General features: G+C 46.1%; 1 pseudogene; it reads left to right on the top strand.

Annotated features, from left to right (window-relative positions):
* Window positions 1–13,140: 13,140 nt before the first annotated feature.
* Window positions 13,141–14,348, top strand: LOC148054108 (uncharacterized; annotated as a pseudogene).
* The last annotated feature ends 1,892 nt before the right edge of the window (window positions 14,349–16,240 follow it).

The raw sequence follows: 16,240 nt of genomic DNA on the forward strand, positions 1-16,240 counted from the left end.
AGTACAGGGGCACTATCACCTCCCTAGTCCTGCTGGCCACACTATTCCTGACACAAGCCAGGATGCTATTGGCCTTCTTGGCCACCTGGGCACACTGCTGGCTCATATTCAGCCGGCCCTTGACCAACACCCCCAGGTCCTTTTCTGCCGGGCAGCTTTCCAGCCACTCCTCCCCAAGCCTGTAGCGTTGCATGGGGTTGTTGTGACCCAAGTGCAGGAGCCAGCCCTGAGCCTTGTTGAACCTCATACAGTTGGCCTGGGCCCATCGATCCAGCCTGTCCAGGTCCCTCTGTAGGGCCTTCCTACCCTCCAGCAGATCAACACTCCTGGCCAACTTGGTGTCGTCTGCAATCTTACTGAGGGTGCTCTCTGTTCAGTCAGGCCAGTCTTCTTCCCTGCTGGCTCATCTTCTGGCACGTGGGGATGGCCTGCTCCTGTGCCTTTAAGATTTCCTTCTTGAAGAATGTCCAGCCTTCCTGGACTCGTTTGCCCTTCAGGACTGCTTCCCAATGGACTCTGTCAACCAGGCTCCTAAACAGGCCAACAGGTCTGCCCTCCAGAAGTCCATGGTAGCAGTTCTGCTAACCCCTCTCCTTGCTCCTCCAAGAATCGAAAACTCTGTCATTTCATGATCGCTATGCCCACGATGGCCTGCAACCATCACATCACCCACCAGGCCTTCTCTGTTCACAAACAACAGGTCCAGCAGGGCTCCTTCCCTAGTTGGCTCCCTCACCAGCTGTGTCAGGAAGTTATCTTCCACACACTCCAGGAACCTCCTAGACTGTTTCCTCTCCACTGTATTACATACAGGCTACTCTACCACCTCTCCTTCCTTGCCTATCCCTTCTGAAGAGTTTATAGCCATCCATTGCAGCACTCCAGTTGTGTGAGCCATCCCACCATGTTTCTGTGATTGCAATCACATCATAGTTTTCCAGTTGCACAATGGCTTCCAACTCTTCCTGTTTGTTGCCCGTGATGTGTGCATTGGTGTAGATACACTTCAGCTGGGCCATTGCTCCTGCCACCTTTTTTGGGGGAGAAGCCCTAATTCCTATTTGACTGGTCTCAGGTGCTTCTGTGGTCTCTAACACATCAACAACCCTTGAGTCTTTGCTGCCGTGTGGATCTGCACCCCCTACCCCCACTGAGATGGCTAAGGTGCTGCATGCATTAGTACAGAGACATTTGAAATGTGCTCCAGTGTGCTCAGCACATCATGGAGCAGACTGAAGGACCTCACTAGCACACCATCCCTCCAATATTGGCATGCTGCCCCCAGGTTTTACCCCTCCCCCCCTTCAAATCTAGTTTAAAGCTCTTTCACTGAGCTCTGCTAACTCCTGCGCAAAGATCCTTTTCCCCCATTGAGACACGTGTACCCCATCTGTTGCCAGCAAACCTGGTGTCATGTAGACTGACCCATGATCAAAAAAACAAAAATTCTGCTGGTGACACCAGTCACGGAGCCAGGTAGAGGAAAAAACCATTTGTGCTCCTGATCCCTTAACCAGTCATCCCAAGGCCCTGAAGTCTCTTTTGATTGCCCTTGGACTTCTTATTGCAACTTCATCACTGCCTATATGAAAAAGCAATAATGGATAGTAATCCAAGGGCCGTACCAGGGTAGGAAGTTTTCTCGTCACATCTTTAACCCAGGCCCCAGGGAGGCAGCAGACTTCCCTAAGAAGTGGGTCAGGTCTGTATATTGGGCCTTCCGTTCCCCTCAGGAGAGAGTCTCCTATGACAATGACCCATCTTTTTTCTTAATGCAAGTGGTTTTGATGCAGGGCATAGGCCGACTTAACCTTGGTGACACCTCCAACCTAGATGGACCATCATTCTCATCATTGTTTCGTTCCACTTGCAGAGCCTCATACCTATTGTACAAGGGCACCTGGGAAGGTGAGGTAGTCACAGAGGAGACGCGCCTGCTGTGCCAGGCAGGAACTTGTCACCATTGCCCCCTATCCTTTAAGTCACTGTGTTCTGCCGGGTGGAGAGAAGATAGGGAATCCTCCGTATCGTGCGTCTTGTCTGCCTGACAGGTCTGTCCCAGGGCAGGTAGGGTGCAGTTCCAGTACTCTGTCTTCCTCTCAGACTCCCTGATACTCCTCAATCTACTCACCTTCTCCCAGAGCTCTGTCACTAGGCTGAGGAGTTCCTCTACCTGGGCGCACCTCCCACAGGTGTGCTCACTACTGACATCCAATACTGGCATAGGAGTAGGGCACACCCTGCATCCTGACACCTGGGTGGCAGCATGTTCCCATCGGAGCTCTGTCTGGGAAGCTGCGTCAGTCGCGACGGGTGCAGAGTTTAGAGAGGACATAGTCTTCTGCTGGGTAAATACCATTGCTCCCTGATCGACCCGGCAGAGTTGCAGCGCCCTTCCTGCGTGCCCTTCCTCTCGAACTGCTGCACAAACTGCCACGTCACGCCCTTTGTTGCCATGCCACACCCTGTTTGCCCGCCCTGTTAGCTGTGCTCCTGGTCGCTAGCACTCCCTAGGGGTCTCCCTCATGGTCTCTCCCATTCCCAACTGACAGTGTGACCTTTTCACTTGACCAAATAGGCATTTATTTCACAATGACAGCAGAGGCCAATTTCAGCCCTGATGTGAGTGAGTATGAGTCCTGTTGACTTCAGCTGAAACAGCACATTTGTAGCCCGGGCTAAATTTGTTATCATCTACATTTGTATTTTCCACAGCAAATGTACTTTTAACTGCTTTTGAGGACTAGAGGAAAAATGCTCTTGCAACAGCGACTTAGACTTTGAAGATACTTTTCAAACACTACCATAACTCTACATTACCAAAAAAAAAGGAACAGAGGAAAAGGCACTAACTGTGTGGCCTATGTTGTGGTTTAACCCCAGCCAGCAACTAAGCACCACACAGCCACTCGCTCACTCCCCCCACCCCAGTGGGATGGGGGAGAGAATCAGAAGGGTGAAAGTCAGAAAACTCGTGGGTTGAGATAAGAACAGGTTAATAACTAAAGTAAAATAAAATAGAATAGTAGCAATAGTAGTAGTAATAATAATACAATAATAATAATATAATACAATAATAATATACAAAGCAAGTGATACACTCTACAATTGCTCACCACCCGCTGACCGATGCCCAGCACGTCCCCGAGCAGCGATCGCTGCCCCCCAGCCAACTCCCCCCAGTTTATATACTGAGCATGACATCATACGGTATAGAATAGCCCTTTGGCCAGTCTGGGTCAGCTGTCCTGGCTGTGCCCCCTCCCAGCTTCTTGTGCACCTGGCAGAGCAGGGGAAGCTGAAAAGTCCTTGACCAGTGTAAACACTACTTAGCAACAACTAAACCATCATTGTGTTATCAACATTATTCTCATCCTAAATCCCAAACACAGCACTATACCAGCTACTAGGAAGAAAATTAACTCCATCCCAGCTGAAACCAGGACAGTATCCACCCCTTATTCCATACCATCTACATCATGCCCAGGTCTTACACCTTCCAATACATTCCAATTAATCACCACCACTTTTGCAGTCTTTTGATATATATATATATATATATACACACACACACAGAGATATAATTTCCTTAGTCTATGGGCTATCCCTCTAAAACGTTTGTTGAGTTCATTTAGTCCATTACTTTGGGCTTCATCTGTCAGAACAGTCTTTCAGGGCAGGAGAGATGGTGTGTGGTGTTGGATTGTTGCATGCTGAAGCCAGTTCTGGTTCCATCACTGCTGCACTTTGCTCGGTTTCCTCAGATTTCATTCTTCATTAATTTGGGTGATTCTTACTGCATACTGTTGATATGGCATATAGCAACCATAGAAGTGATGACATACAGTATAATATAGCAATTAGCATCATACAATTCAGTTCACTGGCTCTTTTCACCCAAAATCAAATCCCCTTGAGGTACACATCGGACTTCCCCATCCTCCCGCATCGCCCACTAAGTGCAGCCAGGTCCTTGAGCAAAAGCAATCCCACGAATGGGTTTACCTCTGCCTGAGGCAGGAGTAACCCAGACTGTCTTCCCCATCATATTTTTTATGTGCACTACAGGGACTTTATCCCCCTCTACAGTACGTAAAAGTCTTGACTGGGCAGGGCCAGCTCAACTGGCAGATCCCCTACTGTTGACTAACCAGGTGGCCTTTGCTAAATGCGTATCCCAATGTTTGAACGTCCCAGCACCCATTGCTCTCAGTGTAGTCTTTAACAGTCCATTGTATCGTTCGATTTTCCCGGAGGCAGGTGCATGATAGGGGATGTGATACACCCACTCAATGCCCACCTCTTTGGCCCAGGTGTCTATGAGATTATTTTGGAAATGAGTCCCGTTGTCTGACTCAGTTCTTTCTGGGGTGCCATGTCGCCATAGGCCTTGCTTTTCAAGGCCCAGGATAGTGTTCTGGGCGGTGGCATGGGGCACAGTTTCCAGCCATCTGGTGGTTGCTTCCACCATTGTAAGCACATGGTGCTTGCCTTGGCGGGTTTGGGGGAGTGTGATATAATCAATCTGCCAGGCCTCCCCATACTGATATTTCAGCCATCGTCCTCCATACCTGTCACGTCCCACCTGGGGAGGAGGGGGGAGGTGTGACTAAGATTTGCAGATCCTCTCGGCGTGGATTAAGGTGGGCCAACACTCAAGGTCCGTACACAAACACCAGCTTTAATAGAAAGCTTCTAGAGAGACAAATATTGAGTACAAATATTCGATACCCACCAACCCTCTCACGGTTATATCCACCCCAGCTATGCGGCTTTATGGAAAGTCAAGGTAGGCCGTGCAGTACTTGACTACAGTTTAACAACTTTATCACCTCTAGGAAAAGTGAAAGAGAGAGAGAGAGAAGGAAAAGAGAATCAAGAGCCCTGGATCAAGCGTTGGTCCTGCCAACAGGGGTATTCGGTGAGAAAAAGAAGAGCGAGGAGGAGAAGTGAAGGTTCTTATAGAGATGTTGATTCTGCGCAGGGTGCTCGGTGATAATTCCACAAATCCAGCACGCACACCGTCATACAAACTACAGCACATTTATCAGGCTAAGTGATTAGTATAAAGCTGCCTAAATTTACACTTATTGGTTAGTGATTAACATTTCATACACATACATGGTTTACTGTATTTAAATTAGCCTCGCTTGCTATGTAAATTAGCATGCATGCTCCTTTCAGGTGTGGGGGGGCAAGTCTTTTCAGTCCTGAATTGAGTCGGTGGTCGCGATCTCCCCTCACCGCATTTACCTTTCACCCAGTTTCTGCAGTTTTATGAGACTTCTTGCTTCTCTGGCCACCATCCAGTCTTTGGTGCCAAGATGTTCCCTTTTATCGTCTTGTTAGCTCTTCTTCAAGGTTAGAGCTGTTAGTTTTCCACAGTTCGTTACTTATATGAACACTTTCATATCTTTTAGCTCCCTCCCAAATTCCTTTCCCAAGACACAAGTGGTTAGTAGTTTTGCTAATTGGAAAATTATATCAGAGATACCAGTCAAATTAAGAGGAGCGGCCAACCTCACCCCTCCAGGTGCCCTTACACAACAGGTATGAGGCTCTGGAACCTGAGGGCCAGGAGGATGAAGATACAGACAGGGATCCATCCAAAGGGTTGACTGGGGGGAACCAGTCAGCCCCGCGCATTACAACGGCCATCGGCAAGAAAAAAAGAAGGGTAATTTTCATAGGTGACTCCCTTCTGAGGGGAACCGAGGGCCCGATATGCTGACCGGACCCATCCCATAGGGAAGTCTGCTGCCTCCCTGGGGCAAGGATAAGAAATGTTACCAGGAAGCTCCCCAGGCTGGTAAAAGCTTCCGATTATTATCCACTAGTGGTTGTTCAAGTCGGCAGTGATGAGGTAGCTGATAGTGGCATCAAGACAATCAAAAGGGACTTTAGAGAACTAGGGCTATTGCTTGAAGGATCAGGAGCACAGGTGATGGTTTCCTCCATCCCATCAGTAGCCGGGAGGCATATGGAAAGGAACAGGAAGACCCACCTCATCAACACGTGGCTCAGAGGCTGGTGCCAGCAGCGGAATTTTGGGTTTTTCAATCATGGGGCAGTTTACATGGCACCAGGCCTGCTGGAGACAGATGGGGTTCACCTGTCTCAAAGGGGGAAAAGGATTTAGCTCAAGAGTTAGCAGGCCTCGTTGAGAGAGCTTTAAACTGGATTTGAAGGGGGGAGGGGATAAAACCAGGCTTGCTAGGGATGAGCCTAGGGGTGGCATTCCTGTGTTGAAGAAGAGATCAACAGCCCAACTGAAGTGAATTTACACCAATGCACGCAGCATGGGCAATAAAGAGGAGGAGCTGGAAGCCATTGCGCCGTAGGAAAACTATGATGTGGTCACCATCACAGAAACGTGGTAGGATGACTCACATAACTGGAGTTGCTGCAATGGATGGCTACAAGCTCTTTAGAAGGGACAGGCTAGGAAGGAGAGGGGGAGGGGTAGCCCTGTATGTTAGGGAGTGTTTTGACTGTCTAGAACTCAACGACAGTAATAATAAGGTTGAGTGCTTATGGGTAAAGATCAGGGGGAAGGCTAACAAGGCAGATATCGTGGTGGGAGTCTGTTACAGACCACCCAACCAGGACGAAGAGGCAGATGAAGTATTCTACAAGCGGTTGGCTGAAGTCTCACAATCCCTAGCCCTTGTTCTCATGGGAGACTTCAACTTACCAGATCCCTGCTGGAAATACAACACAGCAGAGAGGAAGCAGTCTAGGAGGTTCCTGGAGTGTGGGGGAGATAACTTCCTGACGCAGCTGGTAAGCGAGCCAACCAGGGGAGGTGCCCCGCTGGACCTGCTGTTTACGAACAGAGAGGGTCTGGTGGGCGATGTGGTGGTCGGAGGCTGTCTTGGGCTCAGCGACCATGAAATAATAGTGTTTTCAATTCTAGGAGAAGTAAGGAAGGGGATCAGCAAAACCACTACCCTGAACTTTAGAAAGGCAGACTTTGGACTTCTTAGGAGTCTGGTTGAGGGAGTCCCTTGGGAGGCAGTCCTGAAGGGCAAAGGAGTCCAGGAAGGCTGGATGTTATTCAAGAAGGAAGTCTCAAAGGCGCAGGAGCAGGCCGTCCCCATGTGCCGAAAGATGAGCAGGCGGGGGAGAAGACCGGCCTGGCTGAACAGTGAGCTTTGGCTGGAACTCAGGAAAAAAAAGAGAGCTTACCACCTTTGGAAGAAGGGGCAGGTGACTCAGGAGGACTACAAGGATATTGTTAGGTTATGCAGGGAGAAAATTATAAGGGGAAAGGCCCAGCTAGAACTTTAACTGGCCACTGCAGTGAAGGATAACAAAAAATGTTCTTACAAATATATCAGCGACAAAAGGAGGGCCAAGGAGAATCTCCATCCATTATTGGATGTGGGGGGAAACATAGTGACAAAGGATGAGGAGAAGGCAGAGGTACTTAATGCCTTCTTTGTCTCAGTCTTTAATAGTGAGAGTGGTTATCCTCAGGGTATTCAGCCCCCTGAGCTGGGAGATGGAGATGGGAAGCAGAATGAAGCCCCAGTTATCGAAGAGGTAACAGTCACTGACCTGCTCCTCCACCTGGATGTCCACAAGTCTATGGGGCCAGATGGGATTCACCCGAGGATACTGAGGGAGCTGGCGGAGGAGCTCGCCAAGCCACTTTCCATCATTTATCAGCAGTCCTGGTCAACCGGGGAGGTCCCAGATGACTGGAAGTTAGCTAATGTGACGCCCATCTACAAGAAGGGTCGGAAAGAGGATCCAGGGAACTACAGGCCTGTCAGCCTGACCTCGGTGCCAGGGAAGGTCATGGAGCAGATCATCTTGAGTGCCATCACGTGGCACGTGTGGGACAACAGGGGGATCAGGCCCAGCCAGCATGGGTTCATGAAGGGCAGGTCCTGCTTGACCAACCTGATCTTCTGTGACAAGGTGACCTGCTTGGTGGATGAGGGGAAGGCTGTGGATGTTGTCTACCTGGACTTTAGTAAGGCCTTTGACACTGTCTCCCACAGCATTCTCCTGGAGAAGCTGACTGCTCACGGCTTGGATAAGTGCACTCTGCGCTGGGTTAAAAACTGGCTGAATGGCCGAGCCCAGAGAGTGGTGGTGAATGGAGTCAAATCCAGTTGGTGGCTGGTCACGAGTGGTTTTCCCCAGGGCTCAGCGTTGGGGCTGGTTCTGTTTAATATCTTTATCGATGATCTTGATGAGGGGATTGAGTGCACCCTCAGGAAGTTTGCAGACGACACCAAGTTGGGTGGAAGTGTCGATCTGCTGGAGGGTAGGAAGGCCCTGCAGAGGGATCTGGACAGGCTGGATCGATGGGCCGGGGCCAACTGTATGAGATTCAACAAGGCTGAGTGCCAGGTCCTGCACTTGGATCACAACAACCCCATGCAACGCTACAGGCTGGGGGAGGAGTGGCTGGAGAGCTGCCTGGCAGAAAAGGACCTGGGGGTGCTGGTTGGCAGCTGGCTGAACACCAGCCAGCAGTGTGCCCAGGTGGCCAAGAGGGCCAATGGCATCCTGGCTTGTGTCAGGAATAGTGTGGCCAGCAGGACCAGGGAGGTGATAGTGCCTCTGTACTCGGCACTGGTGAGGCCGCACCTCGAGTACCGTGTTCGCTTTTGGGCCCCTCACTACAAGAAGGACATTGAGGTGCTGGAGCGTGTCCAGAGGAGGGCAACAAAGCTGGTGAAGGCTCTAGAGCACAAGTCTTATGAGGAGCGGCTGAGGGAGCTGGGGTTGTTTAGCCTGGAGAAGAGGAGGCTGAGGGGAGACCTTATTGCTCTCTACAACTACCTGCAAGGCGGTTGTAGCGAGGTGGGGTCGGTCTCTTCTCCCAAGTAACAAGCCACAGGACAAGAGGAAATGGGCTCAAGTTGTGCCAGGGGAGATTTAGATTGGATATTAGGAAAAATTTCTTCATGGAGAGAGTGGTTAGGCATTGGAACAGACTGCCCAGGGAAGTGGTACAATCACAGTCCCTGGAAGTATTCAAAAAACGTGTGGATGTGGTGCTCAGGGACATGGTTTAGAGGTGGACCGGGCAGTTAGGTTAACAGGTTGGACTCGATGATCTCAGAGGTCCTTTCCAACCTTAATGATTCTATGATTCTGTGATTCTATGATTCTAAGTTGCTGGGGCAATGGCAGAGATTGGATTGGACTGAAGGGGACCGGAGGAGTCTATTAAAGCTTCCCCAGCTGATCCTCTGGTTCCAGTTAAGCTGGGGAATGAAACAATTGATTTTCTGATTGATAGCAGGGCCACTTATTCTCTAGTAACTAGTTGTAAGGGACCTTTAAGCAAGACTAAGATAAGCGTTGTTGGTGCTACCTGGAAAAGAACTTTGAGGCCGTTTTTACAGCCTATGGAGCTCTCGATTGGGGATACTAAATTAACACATGAATTCCTCTACATGCCAGAATGTCCGTTACCATTACTTGGACGGGGTTTGCTCTGCAAATTGAATGCACAATTAACTTTTTCTGAAGATTTTGTCCAGCTACATATTCCCCCAGAGAATGCATGGAAAGCCCAGATATGTTTGCTAACTGAGAAGAATCCTGAGGAAGGAGGAGACATTCCGAACAAGGTATTAGAAGCGGTAATACCCATAGTATGGTCATCGGGAACGCTGGGACAAGCCAAGAATATGACTCCGGTAAAGACCCAGCTAAAACCAGGAGCCTAGCTGGTAAGAAAGAAACAGTACCCTATTAAATTGGAGGCCCGGAAGGGATTAGAACCAGTGATAAATTCTTTTTTAGAGCATGGACAATTAAGGGAATGTCAGTCGGAATTTAATACTCCAATTTTGCCTGTAAAGAAGCCTCACTCTCAGGAATATAGATTGGTACAGGATTTACGAGAATGTGAGGACTGTAGACATGCATCCCGTGGTTCCAAATCCATATACCCTCCTTGCCTCAATTCCTGACAGCAATACTTATTTTACAGTGCTGGATTTGAAGGATGCTTTCTTTTGCTTACCTGTGGACGAACAGAGTCGGACTGTTTTTGCCTTCGAATGGGAAAACCCGACTACAGGACGGAAGATGCAACTCTGTTGGACCGTCCTTCCCCAAGGATTTAAAACCAGCCCTACATTGTTTGGTAATGCATTGGCAAAAGAACTAGAACAGTGGCACAGTGAGTATGATACCATAACTCTGTTACAGTATGTAGATGACTTATCGATTGGTTCTGATACCTACGAAAAGTGTTTGGAAGCCACAATTAGCTTGCTTACTTAATTTTCTGGGTCTAGCAGGCTACTGAGTTTCTAAAAAAGAAGGCCCAGATAGGAAAAGAGAGAGTCCAATATATGGGATTTGAAGTTACAAGAGGACAAAGAGAATTAAGTGCTGAAAGAAAAGAGGCCATTTGCAGAATTGCTGTACCTACTTCAAAGAAACAGTTAAGGGGATTTTTAGGGATGGCTGGGTGGTGTCAGCTATGGATCCCTAATTTCAGATTGACTGCCAAACCATTATATGCTGCCACCAAAGGAACTGAGGGGATTTTAGAATGGACAACAGAATGCCGTAAAAGCTTTGATGAAATTAAAAGAAAATTGATGGAAGCCCCTGCCTTGGGGCTCCCAAATTTAAAGAAACCCTTTCAATTATATGTACACGAAAGGCAACAAGTAGCATTGGGAGTGCTGACACAGAAATTGGGGAGCTGGAAGAGACCAGTGGGATACTTTTCCAAACAATTGGATGAGGTCAGTAAAGGTTGGCCCTCCTGCTTGAGAGCAGTGGCAGCGACTGTAACCTTAATTGAGGAATCTCGAAAACTGACACTGGGTCAACTGATTACCGTGTTTGTACCCCATGCTGTATCGTCTCTCCTTGAAAATAAGGGACACCACTGGATTTCCCCAAATACGTTAGCAAAATATCAAGCTGTGTTACTAGAACAAGATGATGTTACGCTTTCTCTGACCTCCACCTTGAATCTTGCCGCTCTACTTCCAATCTCTGAGCCTGATGAACTGCAACATGATTGTCTAACCACTACTGAACAAGTGTATTCCAGCAGACCAGATCTACAGGATGAACCCTTGCCTGACCCAGAAGCGGAGCTCTTCACCGACAGTAGCAGCTACATGTTGGAAGGAAAACGAAGAGCTGGATACGCAGTGGTAACAAACACCCAAACATTAGAAACCAGAGCATTACCTGGTAATACATCCACTCAAAAGGCAGAATTGATAGCACTGACTCAAGCTCTAGAGCTGAGTCATGGAAAAAGAGTCAATATATATACTGATTCCAAATATGCATTTGGAGTGGTTCATGCACATGGGGCAATTTGGAAAGAAAGAGGACTATTAAACTCACAAGGGACTCCAATAAAATATGGGGCAGAGATTATGAAACTGTTACAAGCAGTTCTTCAACCAAAAGAGGTTGCAATAATACATTGTAAAGCCCACCAAAAAGGAGATAGCGGAGTTGTAAAAGGCAATCAAAAAGCAGATTGGTTAGCTAAAGAGGCAGCCCTGAAGGAGCCAACTCTAGAAGGAGCCTTGATTCCAGGATCTCATTTAGAACTATCAATCACCACCAAAATACACTGAAAAAGAAAACCAATTGGCGAAACAATTGGATTGCTCCAAAAATGACCAAGGCTGGTGGGTAACGCCACTGAAACAACTATTGGTTCCTGAGAAAATGATGGAAATTCTGCTTGAAAGGATACACCACGAGACGCATACAGGAGCAGATGCCCTGGTATTAACTGCTAAAAGGGACAGTTTTGGGCCCAAAATGCAGAATATAGCAGATATCATAGTGAAGAAATGTACTGTTTGTTGTGTTAATAATCCAAAAATTGAAAAGAAGATTATGGGAGGACTTGTAAAACAAGGAATATCTCCTGGGGTATACTGGCAAATAGACTTTTCGGAATTACCTAGATGTAACCAATATAAATATTTATTGGTATTAGTAGTCACTTTCTCTGGTTGGCCAGAGGCTTTCCCTTGTCGTACCAACAAAGCTAGAGAAGTAACTAGGATTCTGTTAAAAGAAATTATACCTAGATTTGGTATTCCAGAGGGTATCTCCTCTGACAATGGGCCTCATTTTATTGCAGAAGTAGTGCAGGAAGTTTCCAAGTTTTTGCAGATCAAATGGGAACTACACACTCCCTGGAGGCCCCTATCTAGTGGGAAAGTAGACAGAATGAATCAGACTCTTAAGAGACAAGTTTCTAAACTTTGCCAGGAAGCATACCTTAAGTGGACAGAAGCCTTACCTTTAGCTCTTCTACGAATTCAAATAACCCCTAGGGTTAAGGAAGGAGTAAGCCCCTTTGAGATCGTATACAGGAAAGCATATCCCACACACCTTCTAAGCGTCAAGGGAGACCAAATGCATATAAGAGGACAGGCCGCAATTAAAGAATATTTGCTTTCTCTTTCACAGACTTTGTCTTCACTACACAGGTGTCTAAATCAAAAGACTTCTCTTCCCTTGGATGCACCGGTTCACCCATTCCAGCCAGGAGACATGGTCTATGTACGAACCTGGAAAGACAAACCATTGAAAGAGAAGTGGAAAGGACCTTATACCATGCTGTTGAAAACTTATACTGCAGTCAAGGTAGAGGGAATTAACTCCTGGATTCATTATACATGGGTAAAAAGAGCACTGAGGCCTGATCAAGATAAATAGACTTTCATACCAACTGCGTCTGGAAAACAGGACTGGCCTATATAGAAATTGAGTGCTCATAGTTATGAACCCCTCCCTTTTTAGCATTGTTAGTTTAACTTTACTAAAATGAAAGTTGTAAATGTTATAGTTATATATTCAGTATTTTCTCTCTGTAAAGGAAATTTACTCTTACAACTCATCCAGTCATTCGGGAGAATCCACAATATCAGCAGCTTGACTGCGTGTCTTCCATTACCAAAATCCACTGCAAACCCCCTGGAATGGGGAATCCTAACTATAGATTTAAATCGAACATTTGAAACCTTAATTGGCAACAGCTCGAGAGGCCTTGGTCGTGATGCTCTGGCAATAGGTCAAGGACAAAATATTACTTGTCTAAAAGTTTCAGACCTTCATAAAAAGGGAAGCCACCCAAGACCAGGAGAGGGATGTAATAGATTCCCATGGGGAATGGATTTACCTCAAATATGGATCGACCCCGAGGAGGGCGAGTGGCATTATATGCAAGGTGCATCCTGGTGTATTGAATGGATTGGAGAAAAAACGTCAAAGAACACCAATAATAGAGAACCCCAATATCCTAGATGGAACTGTACACGAGTCTTTAATTGTTCCACGATTGATTATGAAGTCCAACGATTGGGTCCAATCGCCAGAGCTTTACGATTTCTTTGTAGAAATTATACCACTCATATAAATGATACCTGGACCAGTACCAAGATTCAAAATAGTTCTGTTAACTGTAACAAAACGACAATGCCTTCCATGGGTCATACTGTTTGGGTTAGTAGTGATGGGACTTGGACTAATCAATTGCCCTTCAAAGGAAAGGTGCGTCAACATACTTTAGGTATGCTAACTTTGTGCCCCTTATGGAGAAAGAGACCGTCAGATTCCTAATTCTGGGGAAAATTGAAAGAAGATGAAACAGATCCATGGAAACACCCCTCTACAGGAACGACAGTAGGATGGATATTAGAGGCCATTTTTAGTCCTCAAATCGCATCATTTCAAAATCGCATGTGGCTATATAATTTAACAGGACAAATAGAAATATTAGCTAATGCGACAAGAAGAGGGCTACAAGATTTGAATACCCAATTACAAGCTATGTCTAAAATGGCTTTACAAAATAGATTAGCGTTAGACTTAATGCTACTACATGAGCATGGAGTTTGCAGATATTTAGATTTAAATAATAGAGACTGCTGTGTTCACATCCCAAACATTACTGAAAATCTAAAGGATCAATTGGACAAAATAAAAAAAGTGGCAAAATCAAGTCATGACCTGAGGGCCTCAATGGAAGTGGGATGGTTAAACAAAATACTACATGGACTTGGATTCTCCCTTACTGGATGGCTGCAGAGCTTGCTGCAAAATTTAATCATTGTCATAACTGTAGTCATAATTGCTTGTATTTTACTTGGATGCATTAGGAATATGATAGTAAGACAAGTCACGAGAAATTATGTACTGTGGATGAAGAGTGAGACATATAAGACTCGTGATAGGGTCTCATAGTCTCAAAGGGGGGAAAATGATATCCTGCAGAAAGTGAAAATTTTCCACTGAGCAAAACTACGAACCACCTGTGCTCTGGGAAAGGAATCTGGGAAGGAGCTAAAGGATATAAGAGTATTTGTTTAATTAACGAACCGTGGAAAATTAACAGCTATACCCTTGAAGAAGAGCTACTGGACTGATAAAAGGGAACATCTTGGCACAAAAGACTGGACGGTGGCCAGAAAAACATGAAGTCTGATAAAACTGCAGTAACTGGGTGAAAGGTAAATGCGGTGAGGGGGCATTGCGACCACTGACTCAATTCAGGACCAAAAAGACTTGCCCCCACACCTGAAAGGAGCATGTGTGCTAATTTGCATAGCAAGCAAGGCTAATTTTAATATAATAATCCAATAGTGTACGAAATGTTAATCACTAACCAAGAAGTGTAAAATTAGGCGGGATTATACTAATTGTGTAGTAAAATAAATATGCTGTAGTTTTGTACGGAGGTGTGCTAGCTTTGTGGATTTACCACTTAGCACCCATCTCTGCGCAGACATGAAATAAAATACCTCTGCTCTGTGTGTTAATTGGTGTCTGCACACCTGGTGAACGACCCTGCTTTCGGGACAACACCATGATGTCAGCCAGCTCCCTCAGCACTTGTGGGTGCAATCCATCAGGCCTCATGGACTTGGGTAACCCTTTAGGTCATGAAACCTGGAGCCCTCTTTGCTCCAGGGTCATATTCCTTGAGATTCTTCCAAGCAGAACTTTGAAGTGGTTGAAGTCTGTTCTGAAATCCAGGGCTGTGGTCCTTCTTTTTGCCCTGCTCCCTCCTCTCAGGATCCTGAACTCTGCCATCTCACGGTCACTGCAGCCAAGGTTGCCTCCGACTTTCACGTCCCCGACCAGTTCTTCCTTGGTTCAGGTCCAGTAGAGCACCTCTCCTTGTTGGCTTCTCAATCACCTGTGTCAGGAAGTTGTCATCAGTGCACTCCAGAAATCTCCTAGATTGCTTGAGCACTACTGTCGTTTCCTTCCAGCAGATATCAAGGTGGTTCAAGTTCCCCATAAGGACCAGGGCCTGTAAATGTGAAGCTTCTTCCAGTTGTCTGAAGAAAGCCTCACCTTCTTCTTCAACCAAAACCCTATAACTACACTACAAGTCACATATATTTTCTCCTACTAAAATGCATGTTGTGTGATATGCTGCTGAATAGTGGAAGTATACTTGAAACTGACGGTTTTTGCTGTTAACTGATACCTCAAATTTCATTTTGGGTCTTTAACTTATCTTAAAAGCATATATCTGTATTTAATATATTCCAGTATTCTGCCAAGAACATTTTTACCTTAAGCAGCTTTGGTCTAATTCAGTTAATCTGAATTCAGACTGCTTGATAAACCTTGTATACTTTGAAATGTTCAAATAGAGCCATGTCCTCTTAAAAAAAAGCTGTATATTTTTAGGTGAGGGAAAGATATGAAAAATCAGCAGCTCAAATGGAACAGTAAGAAGAACCTGCTAGCAACTTGGTAGGTAAACCTTCACATTTCTGCCCAGAGAAGTTGTGGAAGCCCCATCATTGGAAGAGCTCAAGGTCAGGTTGGATGGGACCTTGAGCAACTTGAACTAGTGAAAGATGTTCCTGCCCAAGGCAAAGGGGTTGGACTTGATGATCTTTAAAGGTTCCTTCCAACCCAAGCAATTCTATGATTCTATAATTCTATGATTCTATGATTTTGTATAAGTAATTAAACAGAACAGCAAGAACCTGACGATATTACTGTGTTCTGCTCTGATCACCGTAGCAGCACATTGCTACTGTTCCATCACATCCTTTGTTTAGTGAGACAACATATCGATGACAAATGTGGTAAAAAAATCATTATATACTATTCAGTTTTATTGCACTCTTCCTGAGCTTGTTCAGCTGTACTAGAATCTAGAATGACTGTTTTATACAGGAAATCACCTGATATTTTAACATAAATTCTTCCCCCATTTAAGTTGCAGTACAAAAGGCATTTGTTGAGG

Source organism: Nipponia nippon, unplaced genomic scaffold (assembly GCF_047370975.1).
Source record: "Nipponia nippon isolate SJK-2023a ecotype South Korea unplaced genomic scaffold, ASM4737097v1 scaffold_34, whole genome shotgun sequence".
NCBI classification, from domain to species: domain Eukaryota; kingdom Metazoa; phylum Chordata; class Aves; order Pelecaniformes; family Threskiornithidae; genus Nipponia; species Nipponia nippon.